The sequence below is a fragment of the Lepisma saccharinum genome, chromosome 23 (genome assembly GCF_977018435.1).
Source record: "Lepisma saccharinum chromosome 23, izLepSacc3.1, whole genome shotgun sequence".
Classification (NCBI taxonomy): Eukaryota; Metazoa; Arthropoda; class Insecta; order Zygentoma; family Lepismatidae; genus Lepisma; species Lepisma saccharinum.
The window spans coordinates 65,363,165-65,371,053 of NC_139251.1; the positions used below are offsets into that span (position 1 = coordinate 65,363,165).

The 7,889-nt window shown below is 37.8% G+C and overlaps 1 long non-coding RNA gene across 1 annotated transcript; it reads right to left on the bottom strand.

The window, feature by feature from the left end:
• Positions 1-4,506: 4,506 nt before the first annotated feature.
• Positions 4,507-7,573, bottom strand: LOC146005259 (uncharacterized). Its single transcript, XR_014443999.1, has 2 exons — positions 7,450-7,573; positions 4,507-4,697 (listed from the first exon to the last, which is right to left on the bottom strand). It is a non-coding gene; the product is annotated as an uncharacterized LOC146005259 (long non-coding RNA).
• Positions 7,574-7,889: the final 316 nt, after the last annotated feature.

The following is a 7,889-nucleotide window of genomic DNA, read 5'->3' on the forward strand; positions in this document are numbered from 1 at the left end:
ATGGTCAAGTCTCAAAAAGGCTGTGTTGCATCAGGACAGGTCGCTAAAGTAACAAGTCGGCAAACGACAAGTCTCAAAAAGGCTGTGTAGCACAAGAACATGTCGCTAAAGAACAGCTCGCCAAAGGACAAGTATAAAAAAGACTGTGTAACATAAGAACAGGTCGCTAAAAGATAGGGTCGCCAAAGGCCAAGTCTCAAAGAGACTGTGTAGCATAAGGATAGATCGCTAAAAGACAAGTCTCAAAAATACTGAATAGCATAAGGACAGGTCGCTAAAGGAATGGGTCGCCAAAAGACAAGTCTGAAATAGAGTGTGTAGCATAAAGATAGGTCGCTAGAAGAGGAGTCGCCAAAGGACAAGACTCAAAGAGACTGTGTAGAATAAGGATGGATCGCTAAAAGAACAGGTCGCTAAAGGACAAGTCTCAAAATGACTGTGAGCATAATGACAGATCTCTAAATGAACGGGTCGCCAATGGTCAAGTCTCAAAATGGCTGTGTTGCAGCAGGACAGGTCGCTAAAAAAACAAGTCGGCAAACGACAAGTCTCAAAAAGGCTGTGTAGCACAAGAACATGTCGCTAAAGAACAGGTCGCCAAAGGACAAGTATAAAAAAGACTGTGTAACATAAGAACAGGTCGCTAAAAGATAGGGTCGCCAAAAGGGCAAGTCTCGAAGAGACTGTGTAGAATAAGGATAGATCGCTAAAAGAACAGGTCGCTAAAGGACAAGTCTCAAAATGACTGTGAGCATAATGACAGATCTCTAAAAGAACGGGTCGCCAATGGTCAAGTCTCAAAAAGGCTGTGTTGCAACAGGACAGGTCGCTAAAAGAACAAGTCGGCAAACGACAAGTTTCAAAAAGGCTGTTTAGCACAAGAATATGTCGCTAAAGAACAGGTCGCCAAAGGACAAGTATAAAAAAGACTGTGTAACATAAGAACAGGTCGCTAAAAGATAGGGTCGCCAAAAGAGCAAGTCTCAAAGAGACTGTGTAAAATAAGGATAGATCGCTAAAAGAACAGGTCGCTAAAGGACAAGTCTCAAAATGACTGTGAGCATAATGACAGATCTCTAAAAGAACGGGTCGCCAATGGTCAAGTCTCAAAAAGGCTGTGTTGCATCAGGACAGGTCGCTAAAAGAACAAGTCGGCAAACGACAAGTCTCAAAAAGGCTGTGTAGCACAAGAACAAGTCGCTAAAGAACACGTCGCCAAAGGACAAGTATAAAAAAAGACTGTGTAACATAAGAACCGGTCGCTAAAATATAGGGTCGCCAAAGGCCAAGTCTCAAAGAGACTGTGTAGCATAAGGATAGATCGCTAAAAGACAAGTCTCAAAAATACTGAATAGCATAAGGACAGGTCGCTAAAGGAATGGGTCGCCAAAAGACAAGTCTGAAATAGAGTGTGTAGCATAAAGATAAGTCGCTAAAAGAGGAGTCGCCAAAGGACAAGACTCAAAGAGAGTGTGTAGCATAAGGATAGATCGCTAAAAGAACAGGTCGCCAATTAACAAGTCTTCGAAAGACTGGGTCGCCAAAGGGCAAGTCTCAAGGAGACTGTGTAGAATAAGTATAGATCGCTAAAAGACAAGTCTCAAAAATACTGAATAGCATAAGGACAGGTCGCTAAAGGAATGGGTCGCCAATAGACAAGTCTGAAATAGAGTGTGTAGCATAAAGATAGGTCGCTAAAAGAGGAGTCGCCAAAGGACAAGACTCAAAGAGAGTGTGTAGCATAAGGATAGATCGCTAAAAGAACAGGTCGCTAAAGGACAAGTCTCAAAATGACTGTGAGCATAATGACAGATCTCTAAAAGATCGGGTCGCCAATGGTCAAGTCTCAAAAAGGCTGTGTTGCATAAGGACAGGTCGCTAAAAGAAGAAGTCGGCAAACGACAAGTCTCAAAAAGGCTGTGGAGCACAAGAACATGCCGCTAAAGAACAGGTCGCCAAAGGACAAGTATAAAAAAGACTGTGTAACATAAGAACAAGTCGCTAAAAGATAGGGTTGCCAAAAGAGCAAGTCTCAAAGAGACTGTGTAGCATAAGGATAGATCGCTAAAAGAACAGGTCGCTAAAGGACAAGTCTCAAAATTACTGTGAGCGTAATGACAGATCTCTAAAAGAACGGGTCGCCAATGGTCAAGTCTCAAAAAGGCTGTGTTGCATACGGACAGGTCGCTAAAAGAACAAGTCGGCAAACGACAAGTCTCAAAAGGCTGTGTAGCACAAGAACATGTCGCTAAAGAACAGGTCCCCAAAGGACAAGTATAAAAAAGACTTTGTAACATAAGAACAGGTCGCTAAAAGATAGGGTCGCCAAAGGCCAAGTCTCAAAGAGACTGTGTAGCATAAGGATAGATCGCTAAAAGACAAGTCTCAAAAATACTGAATAGCATAAGGACAGGTCGCTAAAGGAATGGGTCGCCAAAAGACAAGTCTGAAATAGAGTGTGTAGCATAAAGATAGGTCGCTAAAAGAGGAGTCGCCAAAGGACAAGACTCAAAGAGACTGTGTAGAATAAGGATAGATCGCTAAAAGAACAGGTCGCTAAAGGACAAGTCTCAAAATGACTGTGAGCATAATGACAGATCTCTAAAAGAACGGGTCGCCAATGGTCAAGTCTCAAAAAGCTGTGTTGCATCAGGACAGGTCGCTAAAAGAACAAGTCGGCAAACGACAAGTCTCAAAAAGGCTGTGTAGCACAAGAACATGTCGCTAAAGAACAGGTCGCCAAAGGACAAGTATAAAAAAGACTGTGTAACATAAGAACAAGTCGCTTAAAGAAGGGTCGCCAAACAACAAGTCTCAAAGAGACTGTGTAGCATAAGGATAGATCGCTAAAAGAACAGGTCGCTAAAGGACAAGTCTCAAAATGACTGTGAGCATAATGACAGATCTCTAAAAGAACGGGTCGCCAATGGTCAAGTCTCAAAAAGGCTGTGTTGCATAAGGACAGGTCGGTAAAAGGACAAGTCGGCAAACGACAAGTCTAAAAAAGGCTGTGTAGCACAAGAATATGTCGCTAAAGAACAGGTCGCCAAAGGACAAGTATAAAAAAGACTGTGTAACATAAGAACAAGTCGCTAAAAGAAGGGTCGCCAAACAACAAGTCTCAAAGAGACTGTGTAGCATAAGGATAGATCGCTAAAAGAACAGGTCGCTAAAGGACAAGTCTCAAAATGACTGTGAGCATAATGACTGATCTCTAAAAGAACGGGTCGCCAATGGTCAAGTCTCAAAAAGGCTGTGTTGCATAAGGACAGGTTGCTAAAAGAACAAGTCGGCAAACGACAAGTCTCAAAAAGGCTGTGTAGCACAAGAACATGTCGCTAAAGAAGAGGTCGCCAAAGGACAAGTATAAAAAAGACTGTGTAACATAAGAACAGGTCGCTAAAAGATAGGGTCGCCAAAGGCCAAGTCTCAAAGAGACTGTGTAGCATAAGGATAGATCGCTAAAAGACAAGTCTCAAAAATACTGAATAGCATAAGGACAGGTCGCTAAAGGAATGGGTCGCCAAAAGACAAGTCTGAAATAGAGTGTGTAGCATAAAGATAGGTCGCTAAAAGAGGAGTCGCCAAAGGACAAGACTCAAAGAGACTGTGTAGCATAAGGATAGATCGCTAAAAGAACAAGTCGCCAATTAACAAGTCTTCGAAAGACTGGGTCGCCAAAGGGCAAGTCTCAAAGAGACTGTTATAGCCCTTTCTTTCTTGCTCGGGTTCGGATTTAAGATTATTTGTTTTAATTGGGATTAGACATACCCTTCCGATTGACCGATGAAAGATAGCTATGAACCTGCATACTGGACCCCCATAGGTACGTGATACACTATAAATCAAGTAATTTAATTTCTAGAACATAAAGTTCACTGGATAGGATTGGATGACAGTTTATTTAACAAAACTTCAATTTTGTATTAGAACAATAATATTATGCATACATAAACTGTCATTAATAATTATGATCTCAACGATAACATTAATACGTAAATCAAGATAATTTTCACTATTGATTCTTAACTAATAATTGGCTTTCTCTCCTTGTGCTGACTATTTAATTGGTCTCATTATTCATCCATGTTCAAATGATTGCCTAAGAGAATATTTCTATGTTAAATTTCCCCCTTTTCCTACTTGTCTGTAATGACGATCACTCGGTAAAGATCAACAAGCAAATTAATATCATACTACGAACTACTCTACAAAATTAAATAAAATACTATTAAACTATTTCTCTACTAAAGAAATTAAATTAAACCATCACCACTACGTTCGTCTAAGTCCCCTGTTGACCTCTCCCGTCACGTCGAGTGCCCTGTTGGATTGTGATGTTCAACGTGAGCCAGCTGGAAGTGAAGTGTGGAGTGTGTCGGTTTAGGATTCTTACATCGAACCGGCAAACTGAATGACGTAACCTGCGATCAGTGCCATCTATTGGCTTTTACCTTCTTTCATTCAGAGAGAGAGAAACCAAAATCTTACACAGGCTATAAACTGCCCTCCCCCAATACTTGAACATTACCTGTGGAGGATTTTAACATATATATAGAACAATATTGATCGCTTACAATAAACAAAATAACACAATTAGATACTATTGTTGTTTCTCACAAATATCCTTCAATGTCCTTAGGATTCCTTTTTCATTAGCTGTTGATTGTCGACATATCTGTACCATTGAGGAATACCTGTCAATACAAAACAATCAACAGTATCTCAACTCACATTTGACAACACATTCAAGAATATATATATGATGATTATGAACATGAAAAAACACCATTGTTTGACTGACTCACTTCCTGGACACTCTATACAATTTTATTTGATCAATATGACAACGTTTGTCAATAGATGGATTTTCCACCTTTTCTAACAATACAGAAACTGGGGTTAAAAACTTCTTGATTATATATGGACCCTCATACAGCATACTTAATGACCTTGTAATACCATCCAGCAATGATGCTTTCGGATGAGTCCTTACAACTACTTTATCATTGATTTGATACGTCACATTACTGTATTTTTTCTTGTAATTTCTTTCACGTTTATGCCACTCACTTTTCATTTTTTCTAATGCACGAGACCATTTTATTTGATTACCTTGGGTAAAATCCAACATTTCATTATCGGTCAATTGCCAATTTTGCAACAGTGGATCAAAAAGTTTCCTTCCTAAGAAGAGTTCTGCAGGGGTACAATCTATTGATTGATGATTAGTATTATTGAAACAATACTGTAAATGATACAAATATTTTGACCACGTCGATTGGTTGGTGGAACAAAAACATCTTAGAGCTTGTTTCAGATTTCTAATCATTCTTTCACACAAGTTTGCTTTTGGATTCCATGGACTAATTGTAATATGTTTGCAACAAATACCATACAGAAATTCACTGAATAGCTCAGAAGTATAATAACTAGCGTTATCTGAACAAAATTGAGAAAAATATCCAAAATTTGAACAATATCTTTGCAAATGTTGAATTATTATTTTCGACGAAACTTGTCGTAATGCTTGATACCAAACATATCTACTAGCATTATCTACTACTACTAATACATACTTAAAACCATTTGATTTTGGCAAAGGTCCCAAAATATCACAACTCACTCTCTGTAAGGGATGCTTAATGATTTCTGATGACAAAACACCCATTGGAGTTTTATTTCTTTCCTTAGCTAATTGACACAATTCACAGCTTGTTACTCTATCCTTTACAACATCGACCATATTTTCCCAAGTAAAATTTCTTTGAAGTTTTCTCAAAGTTTTGGACCAATTTGAATGTCCTCCACCTATGGCATTGGTGTGATAATATTGAATTAACGGTTCAATTAAGTGTTTGGGGACTAGTACCTTGAATGGTTGTCCTTTATTTCTAGTTTTCTTGTATACAATTCCATTACGCACACAATAATTAGGAACTTGTTCATTGACCTTGATTTTGTTCTTTATGACCTTTATCTCATCATCTTTATCTTGCTCAGATAAAATGGAATTTAACAATGTAGGAAAACCCCATAAATTCAAACAAACAGAATCAATTTCAGATTTATCTAAATCATCGGTATCGTACTGAGAATGATCATACATTCTTGAAAGAAAATCTGCAATTACATTACTGGATGATGGAATATGATGTAAATCGAAACTAAATGAAGAAATAAATTCAACCCACCTTGCAAATTTACTATATTTCTTCGCTCTCTTCAACATGTGAAATAAGGCCATATTATCTACTCTAATGGTAAATCTTTTACATTGCAAAAAATATTTGAATTTCTCTAATGCTTGAACTAGACTGGTTAATTCTAGTTCATATATTGTTTTATTACGTTCTGTCTCCTTTAATCTCCTTGAAAAGAAATATACTGGCTTTAGTTTACCTGAATCATCTTCTTGCATTAGACAAGCACCATAGGCTTTCAATGAACTGTCACATTCAAGAACGAATTTTTTTGAAAAATCAGGGAGAGCTAGGAATACATGCTCAAGAAATTTACCTTTTATTTCTCTGAAGGCATTTTCATGAAATTCAGTCCAACGAAATTTATTCTTCGGGCTTCTAAGTTCATTTAATGGTCCTATTATTAGAGCATATTCTGGGATAAATGAACTATAATAATTGAGTACGCCTAAAATTCTCATTAATGATCTACGATTTTTAGGTCGTGGAAGACATTGAATTGCTTTGATTCTTTCAGAATCAATATGCATTTGCTTGTCTTTAATTACATAACCAAGACATTTTATTTCTTTCAACATAAATTTACTTTTGGATTTGGAAATTGTAACACCATATTTTTTGAGTCTATCTAACACAATACGTATGTGTTCAAGATGTTCATTTTCATTTTTTGAAACAATGACTATATCATCGCAAAAATATTCAACAATTTTACCCCGTAAATCTCCCAACATTATTTGCATCATGCGTGCTAGACAAGCACTCCCAATTGAGATTCCAAAGGGTACGGATTTAAATCTATAACTTGCTGTTGATGTTGAGAATGAAGTACAATCTCTAGAAGCTTCACTTAATCGTACCTGATGATACGCCTTTCTAACATCTATAACAGAAAATACTGACCCTTTGCTAAGGTTACTTAACGACTCTTGCATTAAATTTGCTGGGAAACCATCAAAAATTACCTTTTCATTTAGTTTTTGGTAATTGACAACAAGCCTTTTACTATTATTCTTCCCTCGTACAACGAAACATGGAGCTGAATAAGCAGATTGTGATCTTTCAATAAGATCAAGATCTAAAAGTTCTTTTACACAATCGTCCACTTCCTTTTGTTTTTCGCGTGACTGTACATAAGGTTGTTCGCGCACTGGTATTTTGTCTTTCAGATGAATCGTGTATTCAAATTCATTAAATACACCAACTTTATCAGAAAATACTTCAGGATATGAATTTAATAACATACCTAGTTCTTCCGTGTATTCCTGCGATGTTCCTGGACATTGTTGCTGTTCTCGTTCATGTAGACAGACAGACGGATTATCAGGAATCGACGTATCTTCTGCCGCAATCATGTTGTAGCTACCAGCTGTTGCTCTGGAACGCCAAGGTTGCCTTCGGGTGTTACTTCCTTGCGAAACTCTGTTCCTGCCACCAGACCAGCTTTGCGGAGTTCTCGATTGCCAATGTGACCTTGAACTTGAAACATCACAAACATTAGTTCCTTTACATTTACGTGTTTCCTGAAATGAATGGCTCGTATTAATAACACTGTCCGAAATCCACTTCATTTGCACTTTTTCACGAGAATACGGAAATGTAATAGTTTTGTCATGAAAATTTAATAGAAATTGTCTATCCTTAATGAACTGAACTCCTATGATAAAGTCAATAGGTAAGTCTTCA